General features: G+C 57.9%; 1 long non-coding RNA gene across 4 annotated transcripts; it reads right to left on the bottom strand.

The window, feature by feature from the left end:
* Positions 1-865: 865 nt before the first annotated feature.
* On the bottom strand, positions 866-12778 carry LOC132674626 (uncharacterized). 4 transcript variants are annotated; one of them, XR_013556999.2, is made up of 4 exons: positions 12265-12772; positions 11573-11860; positions 9710-10009; positions 866-2681 (listed from the first exon to the last, which is right to left on the bottom strand). It is a non-coding gene; the product is annotated as an uncharacterized LOC132674626 (long non-coding RNA). The 4 variants fall into 4 exon arrangements; XR_013556997.2 differs by lacking the exon at positions 866-2681 and adding an exon at positions 3038-5503; XR_014137886.1 differs by lacking the exon at positions 866-2681 and adding an exon at positions 3042-4502 and having other exon boundaries at positions 5369-10009; positions 12265-12778.
* Positions 12779-13036: the final 258 nt, after the last annotated feature.

Genomic DNA, 13036 nt, shown 5'->3' with positions numbered 1-13036 from the left:
CAGTCAACGAGTGACCATCCAGCTGATTGAGGGTGGACAGTGTGGATGATGACCATCAGCTGACAGAGGGAGGACAGTGTGGATGAGTGACCACAAGGGTGCCTGAGGGTGGACTGTGTAGACGAGTGACTGTCCAGGCGTCTGAGGGAGTGGATGGTGTGGACGAGTAACCATCCAAGTGTCTGAGGGTGGACGGTGTAGACGAGTGACCAGCTGGGTGTCTAAGGGTGGACGGTGTAGACAAGTGACCAGCTGGGTGTCTAAGGGTGGACGGTGTAGACGAGTGACCAGCTGGGTGTCTGAGGGTGGACGGTGTAGACGAGTGACCAGCTGGGTGTCTGAGGGTGGACGGTGTAGACGAGTGGCCAGTCGGGTGTCTGAGGATGGATGGTGTAGATGAGTGACCAGCTGGGTGTCTGAGGGTGGACGGTGTGTACAGGGGGGACAGTGTAGACATGTGACTACCCAGGTGTCTTAAGAGAGACTTGTGGGTGACCTGAAACCACCCAGATGTGAGGCGGCCGGTCTGTCCATAGGGTCCTGGCCACCAGGATCCTGTACCTGGAGAACCGCATCCCGGTGTCCCCACCTGTCCCGGGAGCAGGGTCTGGCTGTTCCGTGTGCTGTCCCGGCAGCCTCTGTGGGCAGCGTGTGCGGGTTCCACCCAAAGCTGCCCAGACCAAAGCGGGGGGCAGGGGGGGGGGCGTTTGGTGGCTTTTACGGAGCGCAGGGGTCATGAGTGCGGGTGGAGGGGCCGCTGGGCAGATCGGGTCTCAGTGTTGGCAGGTCACGGTGACCTCTGCGCTCCGGGAGCCTCCACCGTCCCTTCCGAGGCTTCCCACCCGCCCCCCCGCCGGACCGCACTGTCACTGTCGGGGCTCCACGTGCTGGAGACACACATAGTCCCTGGGGCTGAGCGGGCGGTGCCGAGCTCAAGGTGTCCCCAGGGTGCCCTCGAGGGGTCCACGCCCCCCATCAGGGCCCACCTCCTCATGCGGGGCAGAGGACCGTGGGCACCCACGTTACCGCCGGGTGCTAGCACAATGTCAGAGCCGCCTGGGTAGTTCTCACCTCGCCGGCCAGAGTTGGCGGTCGCCTCCGTTCTGGAGCAGCGACTGTCACACCAGCGGGCCTCCCCCCAGGCTCTGGAGAGGGCCTGCGGGGTGGCCCTGGACGCACGGGGACGCTCCTAGGGAGACGGCCGCTGGGACCCTGGGGACACGTGTCCGGACCCCTCACACCTCACGTTCCACACGCCCCATCCCTGTCTCCGAAGCCCCGGCCGGCCACCGCCGTGGCTGTGAACCCCACGCGGCGCCACCGGCCGACTCACGCCCTCGAGGTGCTTCCGCGGCTGCCCTGGCCCTCGGTCCACTCCTCGGCCCGCGGCCGGCCCACGTCGGGGAGGCTCATCGCCCCCAGGCGTCACCAGGGTCCCCTCTCCGGCCCCGGGGCCCACCTCCCCCGGATTCACGCGCGAGGCCTACCTGCCGGCTTCTGCTCCGCGTCGCTGGGAGTCGCGTGTGGCTCCAGCCCCGGGCGGCGTTGCTGCCCTTGAGGCCCCGGTCGCCGCCCGACAGGCCCGCCGTCGATGGCCTGGCCTCGAGGGCGCGGCGCTGGGGCGGCTCGGGGTTCCCCTTTGCCTAACGCTGTCTGCCCGGCGCCGGGACTGTGCAGAGCGTGCTGGGCGGTACGTCCCGCAAACACGCTGAGCGAGGCAGTTCACGTTTTCAGGAGCCGCGCTTTGCCGCCTCGCGAGAAGTGGAGCGGGGCTGGAGGGGCAGAGGCTGGGAGAACCGCGGCTTGAGCGCCGGGGCTGCGGGGGGTGGGGGAGCCCAGCTCACAGGGTGCGGACGCGGGGGGGGGGGGGGGGGGGCGCCACAGGCCTGCGGGAGGTGAGCGAGCCGTCCTGGAGCCCCTGTGTGGCGACAGCCGGTCTAGGAGGGTCCAGGCCGCAGCGCTGGTGGGGTCTCAGGGTACAGGGTGGCCCCGCTTCCTCCAGGAGGCCGCCAGGCTGACAGCGTGAGAAGCATCGCGAGGGCGAAGGGGTTGGTGGGCTGTGGTGGGCCGGCCCTTCCCCTGCCCCCTCCCTCTTGGATCCCTTCTCCACTGTCTGTGGGCGGCGGTCTTGGGTTCCCTGGCTGTCCGTCCTGCAGTCTGGCAGGGGGGACACACACCCGACCACGAGCCCCGACAGGCTGGGCTGGAGGCCCGCGGCCACAGGGCTGTCCATCCTGATTCTCCCGATGGGACACACGAGCCGGGGCTGCAGCGGCGTCACAGGGGAGGCCTGTCCTCCGCCTCAGTGCCGGCCTGTGTGCGGCGGGGACCGAGGGGTCCGGGGCTTCTCTCCTCATCCTTGGCCCTTTTTCAGCAAGCCCACCAACGCCCCTGTGGGCCCAGCTGGGTGCTGTCCAGCGGAAATGCAGCGTGAGCCCGCCTGCCATTGTGAGCGTCCTGGTAGCCAGGTAAAAGCATGAAAGGAAACAGGTGCAACTAACTTGGATGCATTTTAGTTCAGGCCGCCCGCTCAGGTCCGCCTTCTTCCCTGCGAGGTGCCAGGGCTTCTTCTCAGAGCTCCAGGCCCACAGCTTGCGGGCACACCGAGGTAGGGGTCCTGGCATCGCTGTCCCCACCTCTGTATTTGGAGACATCTAAGCTGACTCGCTCACTCTGTGGAACTGAACCAGAGAGAGCCCGTTATGCCAGCAGGAGGGTTTGCTTTGACGCCCCTACTGGCTGGACCCCTGGGCTCCCTGTGGCCTTCATTTCCAAGGGTCCACACTCCTGCCTGTCCTTGTTCCCGTGTAGACTTGGCTTGTTCACAGGCAGATGGAGGCCAGCCAGCCTCCAGGACGGCAGCACGGCGATCAGTGCAGACCTGCATCCTCAGGGCCTCGAGGGTCCTCCCCCTCCCCCGCTGCCCCCCCCCCCCAGTGCCTACCTACTGACTGTTTTTGATTCTCTCTCCCTCTGCCCCTCCCCCCCACAACTCTCTCTCTAAAACAAAAACAAAAAGATTAAAAATATTCAAACACACAGTTTAAAGCCCAGAAACCCTGGGTTGCACGGCTCCCCCCGCCTCAGGCTCATTCACTTTCAGGGAGAACCATAGACAGTGGGGCCACGTGGGAGCCCTGGAGGGAAATACACGTATCATGTCCACCCCGTGAGTCCTGAGACGTGGCATGGGCTGTCATCATACAGCGGCCCCCATTCGCCCGCCAGAGCAACCTGGAGCCTGGGCCCTGGGCAGCTCTCTGCAGCTATAAACACGGAAGTTTAAACTTTGGGGTTTTTTTTTTAATGTTTATTTATTTTTGATAGAACACAGTGGGGAGAAGAAGAGGGAAAGGAAGACACAGAATCTGAAGCAGGCTCCAGGGTTCCAGCTGTCAGCACAGAGCCCGATGTGGGGCTCGAACCCACAGACCATGAGATCGTGACCTGAGCTGAAGTCGGTCGCCCAACCGACTGAGCCACCCAGGCTTCCCGAAAGTTTAAACTTTTAAATTAATTGTTAAGTATGTAGAACACATTTCTGTTTTTTCTACACGTCAGGCAGTGGGTGGGCATGCCCCAACCTGCCAGTCTGGGGCCCCGCCTGCCCGAGGACCACACGTGTTCCCGCTTTCTGAATAGGGTCGTGCAGTGAGGGCGGCGTCCTGGGGTTCTGGCCGGGACCGTCCAATGTCAGCCTCAGCGGAATCAGGAACTCGGGGAAACACAGCTGCAGGAAACGTGGAGGTTTAGGCACGTTGTTCAGCACGGTATCGTCCACAGGAGGTGTGACCCAGCAAAACTGCCTGCGCACACGTGCACGTACACAGCGATACACACGATCATCTAATTCTGAGTCTGAGCGCAGCAAGGTTGACAGGAATCAGCTGGGGTTACTTTGGAGCCGGGCTGCACGAGGGAGCCTCCTGAATCCGTCCAGGTGGGGCCTCCGGGACCTCCTCTCTGGCTGCTCTCCTGACCTGCTGAGCTCAGTCCTGGCCACACCCTTATCCCACCGTGAGACCCTCACGAGTCCGCGTCCAGTCCTTCTCAGAGCAGGGTCCCCAGGAACTTGTCAAAATGCAGGTTCTCAGGCTTTCCAAGGCCAGCTGGGTAGGGCCTGGGGGTGGGCCCAGTGACCTGTGCCTCCAGCAATCACACTGAAGGTCAACAGGACAAACGCTCTTCGCAGATGGATCCGAGGGCTAATCCCTCCTGGCAGCGATTCCGAGCCTCGCTGAGAAGTGCACATCTTCTGAGACCCCCAGGGATCCTGGCTCCCAGGGCCCACGAGAGCCGTGTCTGGTGCCAGATGATGCAGACGCCATTGCCGGTGAGGAAGGAGCCATCTTGGGGCAAATGTTACTTTCGAGGGCTTCTGACAATGCACTCCGAATGGGCACAGGATGGCTGTGGAGCACTCTCCACGGTGGGCTGGCCTCAGGGCAGCCCAGGCCCCCAAATCCTGGTCTCCCCAGAAGGGAGGGGCCCAGTGAGTCAGCCTGGAGAAGAGAAAGTTGAGGAAAGTGAGGGGAGCTGGCATCATATTTGAGATTGCCGTGTGAGGCACGGGGGCGAGCTCTGTGTTGCAGCGAGAGCCGGTGGTGCTCACGGTAAGAAGGAGCCTGCACCCTGGCTGCAGCCGCCCCCTACTAACTCACGTCTGCGATGCCGTTAGTTTCCTGGAGCCCTTATATTTCTTAAAAAAATTTTTTTTAAATGTTTATTTACTTTTGAGAGAGAGACAGAGTGCAAGTGGGGGAGAGGCAGACAGAGAGGGAGACACAGAATCTGAAGCCGGCTTCAGGCTCTGAGCTGTCAGCACGGAGCCTGACGCGGGGCTCGAACTCAAGAACTGTGAGATCATGACCTGAGCTGAAGTCGGTAGCTTAAACAACTGAGCCCCCCAGGCGCCCCGCCCTAACATTTCTTAAGGTGGAGCTAAATCATTCTGCGAAGTAACTGACCTAAAACGTTGTATCAGTTAGTGTACAACATAATGATTTGAAATATGTGAAATAACCACCGCTAAGTTTATTTACCATCCCTCACTGGGCACACGGTGACCATTTGTTTTTGTGATGACAACATTTAAGGTCTATTCTCTTAGCAGCTTTCAAATATACAATACGGTGTTACCACCTGCAGTCACCATGGCGTCCCTAGGACTTATTTCTCTCATAACTGGAAGTTTTGTACCATCTGATGGTCTTCACCCATTTTGCCTACTCCCAGCCCCCGTCTCTTGTAACCACCAATCTGTTCTCAGTATCTATGAGTTTATTTTACTTTATTTTTTTAGATTCCACAGAGAAGTGAGATCATGCAGTATTTGTCTTTGTCTGACTTATTTCGCTTAGCGTAATACCTTCAAGGTCCCCTCCATGTCGTTGCAAATGGCAAGATGTCATTCTTTTTAGGTTTGTATGTGTATATACACACTGCATCTTCTTTATCCATTCTTCTGTCAGCGGGCACTTGGGCTGCTTCCATATCTTGGCTACTGTAAATAGTGCAGTGAACAGAGGAGTCAGGCATCTTTTTGAGTTACTGTTACTGTTTTCTTCAAATAAATACCCCGTAGTGCAATTGCTGGGTTGTAGGGTAGTTCTATTTTTAATATTCTGAGGAACCTCCACGCTGTTTCCCAGAGTGGCTGCACCAGTTTGCATTCCCACCAGCAGGGCAAGAGGGTTCTCCTTTCTCCACATCCTCACCAACACCTGTTGTTTCTTGTGCTGTTGAGTTTAGCCATTCTGACGGGTGTGAAGTGGTGCCTCCTTGTGGTTTTGATTTATACGTCCCTCATGATCAGTGATGTTGAGCATCTTTTCATGTGCTTGTTGGCATCTGGATGTCTTCTTTAGAAAATGTCTGTTTAGTTCCTCTGTCCATGTTTTAATCGAATTTTTGTTTCCTCGCTATTAGGTTTTATAAGTTCTTTACACATTTTGGATGTCAGCCCCTTATTGGACACATGATTTACAAGTATTTTTTCCCCCCATTTTGTAGGTTGATGGTTGATGGTTTCCTCTGCTCGGCGGAAGCTTTTTAGTTTGATGTGGTCCCCTTGTTTATTTTGTTGTCGTTTTTGCTGTTAGTGTCAAATCCAGAAAATCCAAGATAACAATGTCAAGGAGCTTACCACCTATGTTTTCTTTTAGGAGTTTTATGGTTTCAGGTATTACTTTCAAGTCTTTGATCGATTTCAAGTGAATTTTTGTGTATGGGGGAAGATAGGGGTCTTAGGTTCATTCTTTTCCATGCAGTTGTCCAATTTCCCAGCACCATTTACTGAAGAGACTGACCTTTCCCCCATCATGTGTTCTTGCCTCCTTTGTCGTGAATTCACTGTATATGTGTGAGTTTATTTCTGGGATCTCTATTCTATTCCATTGATCTATGTGTCTACTTTTATGCCAGTACCATACTATTTTCATTGCTGTAGCTTTGTAATACAGATTGAAATTGGGGAATGTGATGCCTCCAGCTTGCTTCTTCTTCCTCAAGATTACTTTGGCTATTTGGGGCCTTAAGTGGTTCCATACAAATTTTAGGACGGTCTGTTTTATTTCTGTGAAGAATGTCCTTTGAATTTTGATAGGGATTGCATCAAATCTGTAGACTGCTTTAGATAATATGGACATTTTAACAATATTAATTCTTTCAATGCAAAAATGTGGTATAGCTTTTCATTTGTGTCTTCAATTTTTTTTTATCAATGTCTTATCGCTTTTCACGTACAGATATCTCACCTCCTTGGTTAAATTTATTCCTGAGTATCTTATTGTTTTTCATGCAATTGTAAATGACAGTTAATTTTTCTTCCGATTGTTTATCATATCAGTATATGGAAACAACAGATTTGTGTGTATTGATTTTGTAACCTGCAACACCACTGAATTTGTTGATTAGGTCTAACGGTTTTGGGGTGGGCGTCTTCAGGGTATCCTATATAAGTATCATGTCATTTGCAAACAGTGACAGTTTTACTTCTTCCTTTCCAATTTTGATGCCTTGTGTGTTTCATATGGCCTGATTACTGTGGCTAGGACTTCCAGTAGTGCATTGAACAGGAGTGTTGAGACCAGATATCCCAGTCTTATTCCTGATCTTCGAGGAAGAGCTCTCAGCTTTTCACAGCTGAGCGTGACATTAGCTGTGGCTTTCTCATACATGGCCTTTATTATGCTGTGTGTCCCCTCTATTCTCACTTTGTTGAAAATTTTTATCATGCACGGATGTTGAGTTTCATCAAATGCTTTTTCTGCAACATGTATTGAGATGATGATGTGATTTTTAACCTTCATTTAGTTAATGTATCATGTTGATTTGCAGATGTTGAACTATCCGTGCATTCCAGGGATAATCCCACTTGATCATGGTGTGTGATCCTTTGAAAGTGTTGCTCAATTTTGTTTGCTGACCATTTGAGGATTTTTTAAAATCTATGTTCAGAAACCCTGGCCTGTGGGATTCTTTTCTTCTCGCGTCCTTGTCTGGCTTTGGTATGAGGGTAATGCTGGACTCAGAATGGATTTTTAAGTGTTCCCCCCACCCCTTCTTCTATTTTTTGGAAGATTTTGAGAAAGATTGGTGTTAATCCCTCCTTTGATGTTCGGTGGAATTCCCCGGTGAGGCCATCTGGTTCTGGACTTTTGTCTGCTGGAGGTTTTTGATCCCTGAGCCAATCTCCTTACTAGTAACTGGTATTCAGAGCGTCTATTTCCTCATGCGTCAGTCTTCTAAGTGATTTTCAAGTGTGCTGACAGGTTCTAAGCTTATCTGGATTCTCTGAAGCCAGTGGCCTGGACTGCTCCATGGACTTCTGAGTCAGTCCCTCTGGCTGTTATATCGCTGAGGCTGGAAGGAGGTGCAGAGGTGGACGCAGTCTCTTCTGGGGGACCGAGCGGGCTGCTGAGGGGTGGGGGGCAGGCAGCCATGTTTGAGCGTCAGCAAAGGAAAGGGGAGCATCCAATGGAGGGGAAGCCCCACCCAGTAGGGCCAGCCAGGGTCGCTTCCCCCACAGGGGCTCAGCTCCACTTGGCCCCCAGCACATGTACTCAGCGATTGCCCTGGTCCGGTCCCGGCCTGAGTGACAGTGCCCCCTCCCCGCCCCTCCTCTCAGGACGTCAGCTCCTGCTGGGCCAGGTCAGTCTTCACTCCAAAACAGGAAAGGGGTTTGGCCTCAAGTGGGCGTCTGCACTCTGTCACCAGAGGGCGCCAGAGGGCGGTGGAAAGACTTGAAGGCTGCAGGTTTTGTAGCACGGCCTCCAACGTCCTGGGAACAGAATCAAGTCTCAGCTTTATCCTTGTGGGCCCCTGGGCCCCATCAGTCCCTCAGGGCCTTCGTGCCCGGGGCCATGGCCTGCTCAGGCCGCTCTGCTAGTTTGGAAATCAGCTTCCAGGTAATGTGGATCCTGGCCGGGCAGCTATGGGCAGCAGTGGCCTGGACACCGCGGAGGGCTGGCCAGCCTGTGCTCACCAAACACAGCCTGCCCGAAATGCTGGTGGCACGTTTTGTTTTTTGTTTTTTTCAATATATGAAGTTTATTGTCAAATTGGTTTCCATACAACACCCAGTGCTCATCCCAAAAGGTGCCCTCCTCAATACCCATCAGCCACCCTCCCCTCCCTCCCACCCCCCATCAACCCTCAGTTTGTTCTCAGTTTTTAAGAGTCTCTTATGCTTTGGCTCTCTTCCACTCTAACCTCTTTTTTTTTATTTTCCTTCCCCTCTCCCATGGGTTGGTGGCACGTTTTTGTTTCAATTTCTCCGGTCCTCTTTCCCTGTAACCGGTGAGGGCGGGCTCAGCCACAGATGGCCCCTGCCCCCACAGGGCCTCCTTGGTGTCTTCCTGCGCAGGCCCCGGGGCTCGGTCTCTGGGGTCCCCAACCCTCGGCCCAGTGGGCCCCCAGAGGCCGTGGGTGCTGTTCTGGGCCTGCAGCTCGAGGAGGTAGATGGAGCCACATGTGGGAGTGTCCGTGGTCCAGGAAGAGTGGGGGTGGCCACGCCAGAGGACCCACAGATCAGGGTCAGTCTCTGCTTGAAGGGTGAGGCATGGTGGCAGCAGGGTACCCATCGACCGACCCGGAGAGTCTGGGGACCTGGTAGCCTCCCTTTGTGTCACCTGCGTGTCCCTTTAGTGAACCCGCGGCTGCCAGCACAGCCCTGCCTGCCCCTGGCTCCGTGGACGCCCAGCCACCTGCTCAGTGTTCCCTCCGGGACACAGTTTCTCAAATGTTCCAAATCTCCAAGTCCTTCTCCCTCAACAATTCCTCCACTTTGTGTCTCCCCTCTCTCGTTCTACACAACATCCAGCTTCATCTCTGGCTTCCCTCCTCGATCCCCCCCCCCGCCCCACCCAGGCCACACCCTGGGTGGGGGGCTTCTCTCCAGCTGTCACTTCCCCGGCCCCCCTAGAACACACGCAGAGGTGTGGTTTCCCTGAAGCTCCCAGCCCCACAGGTACCTGCACGGTGCTCGGTGCTCGGGAGTGCAGCCAGCAGAGCCCACACACTTCTCAGGACCAGAGGTGGGACCTGAGGCGAGGGGCAGGGCCAGGTCCCGGAAGTGAGTGCTGTCACTTGGGACAGTGCCTTCTCCCCGCCTCCCCTGTGCCCGGGGGTGGGGGTGGGGGGGAGCTCTGTGTGTCTGTCTTCTCACGAGGACGCGGGTCCCCCCATTGGCTCCCTTAGCCCCGGTTACCTCCACAGACGCTCCCTGCTGCATCATCTCTAGATGTGGCTGTGGGGGCCGTATTCATTCAACCGCGGTGGAAATAGGAAGGCGCTGACTGGGTGGAGGGAGACGTAGGGAGGCAGGGTCGGCGGCGGAGGGAAGAGTGTCCAGGAGAAACGGGGAGCCCTGCCGGCTGGCGGGTCCTCTGCTGGGTCCTCTGAGGGGATCTGGACTTTGTCCCGGGGCTGAGTTTCCAGATGCAGCTGGATGTCACTGGCTTACACTTAGGAGGCCACTGCCACTTGGATGGACGGATGGTGAAAGAGGCTGGGAAAAGGGAGGAAGTCAGGAAGGCAGTGTGTGGGGGGCTGGATTTGGTGCAGAGAGGGCATGGGGGCCACCAGGGGAGCTGTGAGCCGCGGGTGGAGAGTGGGGGTCTGCGAAGCATGGGGAAGGGCGGGAGCACACCCGCACTCGGGACAGGTCCGCTGGGTCCGCAGGAGGACACGAGGTCCCAACAGAGCATGACAGAGCAGGGCCAACGGGAAGTGTCGGTACGGGTCTGTGCACACCCATCTCCACTGCAGATGGCAGGGCCCTTCGGAGCACACACGCGGGGTCACCTTCCAGTGGGTCAGCATGGGGAACACCCCCCTCCTCCAGGTCCTGGGCCAGTCTCCAGGGAGTGGAGCCCTGTGTCCTTTCTTGGGGTGTGGGGGGCATGGGGAACCACCCCCCCGTCCTCCTGATCTGGGGCCAGACCCCCCAGGGGAGCGTAGCCCTGTGTCCCTGGCACGGGGGACCTGGGGAACCACACCTTGGCTCCCTCATCCTGGGCCAGGCTCCAGAGACACGGAAGCTGAGCCTGGACCAGCCCAGGCTGGGTGCAGGTGATGGGCCAGAGGGACGAGTGTGGTGTGAACAGATCCTGCACGGGACAAGAGTCACCGAGCTCACGGAAAAAAAGGCCGGCCTCTTTCTTGCTGTCCAAACTCATTCCTGATGGGACCAACACCCGCAGGACCAGGAGGACTTGGCAAAAGCTGAGTCTGTGGTTAGGATCAGGGATGGACCCTGACCTGTGCGTCTCGCTGAGCACCAGGTGGTACTCTGGGGTCCTCGGAGCCGTGCACATTTCTTGCCTATAAAAATAAAATCAATTGCATTCCGCTTCACTTTTTTTTTTTTTTTTTTTTTTTTAAATTTTTTTTCAACGTTTTTTATTTACTTTTGGGACAGAGAGAGACAGAGCATGAATGGGGGAGGGGCAGAGAGAGAGGGAGACACAGAATCGGAAACAGGCTCCAGGCTCCGAGCCATCAGCCCAGAGCCTGACGCGGGGCTCGAACTCACAGACCGCGAGATCGTGACCTGGCTGAAGTCGGACGCTTAACCGACTGCGCCACCCAGGCGCCCCCCGCTTCACTTTTAAAAAGGAAGAATCTGAGAAATGTTATCCAGTCGCACGAATGGAGTTACTCCTCTGCTGGCTCTCACCCTCCTGCCCTCCTTTGTGTGTCCTTGCTGCCTCCAGCCAACCTCACTGACCAGATGTCACCAGGCCCAGAGCCCAGCTCTCCCCACCCGCCCACATCCCCAGCTCCTCCACCGTCTCCATCACAAGGGAAGCCCAGGCATCGAATCTGGTCGAGGCCGAGGGGTCTCGCCCTGCTTCAGGGTCCTCGTCTGTGGGGCAGTATGAGCGTCCGCCCCAAATACCGCCGCGGCTCCTTAACCACTGCAAGCTGCCGCCCGCGCCGTGCCTTCTAGGGTCAGAGCGTGCTCCTCCGTGGCCGAAGCCCCCAGCCCCGGCCCCGCACCTTTCTGCTTCAGTTGTGACACAGCGTCTGCTCCCCCGCCCCCTTGAAAGGAAGCAGGCACGCGCCTCACCGCGACCTTCATCTGAAGGGCCATGTGTCACCCAAGGGCGAACACTGAAAAGCCGGTTCCTGATCCTCCGCGTTCTTTCTTCCCGACTGGACCCGCGGCCTGCCTGAGACCAGGCGCCAGGTATGAGGCCCGTGGGGGTCGGAGGCCACCGCAGGCGACTTGTGTGAGCCTCCGGGTTTGGGCGTGTGTGTTACACAGCACAGCCAGTCCGTCCTGACAGCACACAGAGGCGGTCTCCCCGAGGTGTCTCTGACCTGGAGCCCTCCTGCCCCCTTCGAGGTGATGCTCCTGGCAGGAAGGAGGGAGGGGAGGGCCGGGAAGGACAGCACAGACGTCCATTGTTGTGGGGTGGGGGCGGGGGCAGGACTGCAAGGCTGGTGACGGCTTGGCTCCTGGGAGCCTTCCGGACACCGGGCTCCCGGTGTCCAGACTGGCCAGGTCTGACCGCGCAGGAATGCGGCCAGTGCGTTTGTAGCTCTGGGTTTGTGGCCCCGCAAGACCGCAGAAGCCGGCGCAAGACCGCAGAAGCCGGCGGGAAGCAGGCTGCCCCGGGAGTGTGCGCGGCCCCCTGCAGCTGCCCCTCGGCTCCGTGCGCTCCCGCCGTCAGGTGCGGTTCTGGAGGCCACGCCCCCCCCCCCCCCCCCCCCCCGCCACCGGCTTTCCCGCGCCCACAGCGCCTCGTCCCCACTTACCCGGCTGTAGATGACGTTTGCCAGCTATCGCCGGGTGCTCAGTGGGGCTAGCAGCTGGGTAAATCCCACAGAATGAGGAGAAAAGGGATCAGCAACGAATTATAAAAACAACCTCTTCCGTGAGTTGCTCTTGTTCAACTGTGCGCATCAGCTCTGGGCGGGGAAAACCTCCGAGTTCCGTGAACCGAACCAGCCCCTGCAGTCCCGAAGTGGAAAGGAACACAGTTTGCCCCGTGCAGAGCTTGCGGGCAGAGCGAGGCCGCACATGCGCGCTTCCTGCGGTCCTGCGGGAAACTCTGCGCCGGGAGGAAGGCGCGCGAGCGAGCCCACGCGCGGCCGGAGGGAGCGGCGCACGCGCGAGCGAGCCCACGCGCGGCCCGAGGCAGCGGCGCATGCGCCCGCGTGCAGGCGGCGCGGCGTCCACCGCGGCCCGAGAGCCCCGGCCCGGCAACGCGGGCCGCTGGTGATTCGGCCCCTTCGTCCCGCTCCGCCCCGCCCCTGGCCTGGGAGGCGCCGTGTCCCGGTGACGCGCCGTGTCCCGGTGACGCGCACCCCTGCAGGCGGGGCTCTGCCGGCCGGGGTCAGAGGTGCGGCGGCAGGTGCTCCTCGCCCGCCAGCGTTCCTGCACAGACGCGCGTGGCTCCCGCATCTCTAAGCGCCTCTCGGCGTCGAGGACACACTCCGTGATTCCGGAGCCCTGGATCTGCCCCGGGGTGGGGGGGCGGGCGTGGCTGCTGCCCCCTGGGTGGGGGGCAGTTATGCAGGGGAGGGG

The sequence above is a fragment of the Panthera onca genome, chromosome B4 (assembly GCF_046562875.1).
Source record: "Panthera onca isolate mPanOnc1 chromosome B4, mPanOnc1 haplotype 2, whole genome shotgun sequence".
In the NCBI taxonomy this organism is placed as follows: domain Eukaryota; kingdom Metazoa; phylum Chordata; class Mammalia; order Carnivora; family Felidae; genus Panthera; species Panthera onca.
Note: the sequence above shows the minus strand (reverse complement) of the source record. Positions and strands in the feature narration are given on the sequence as shown.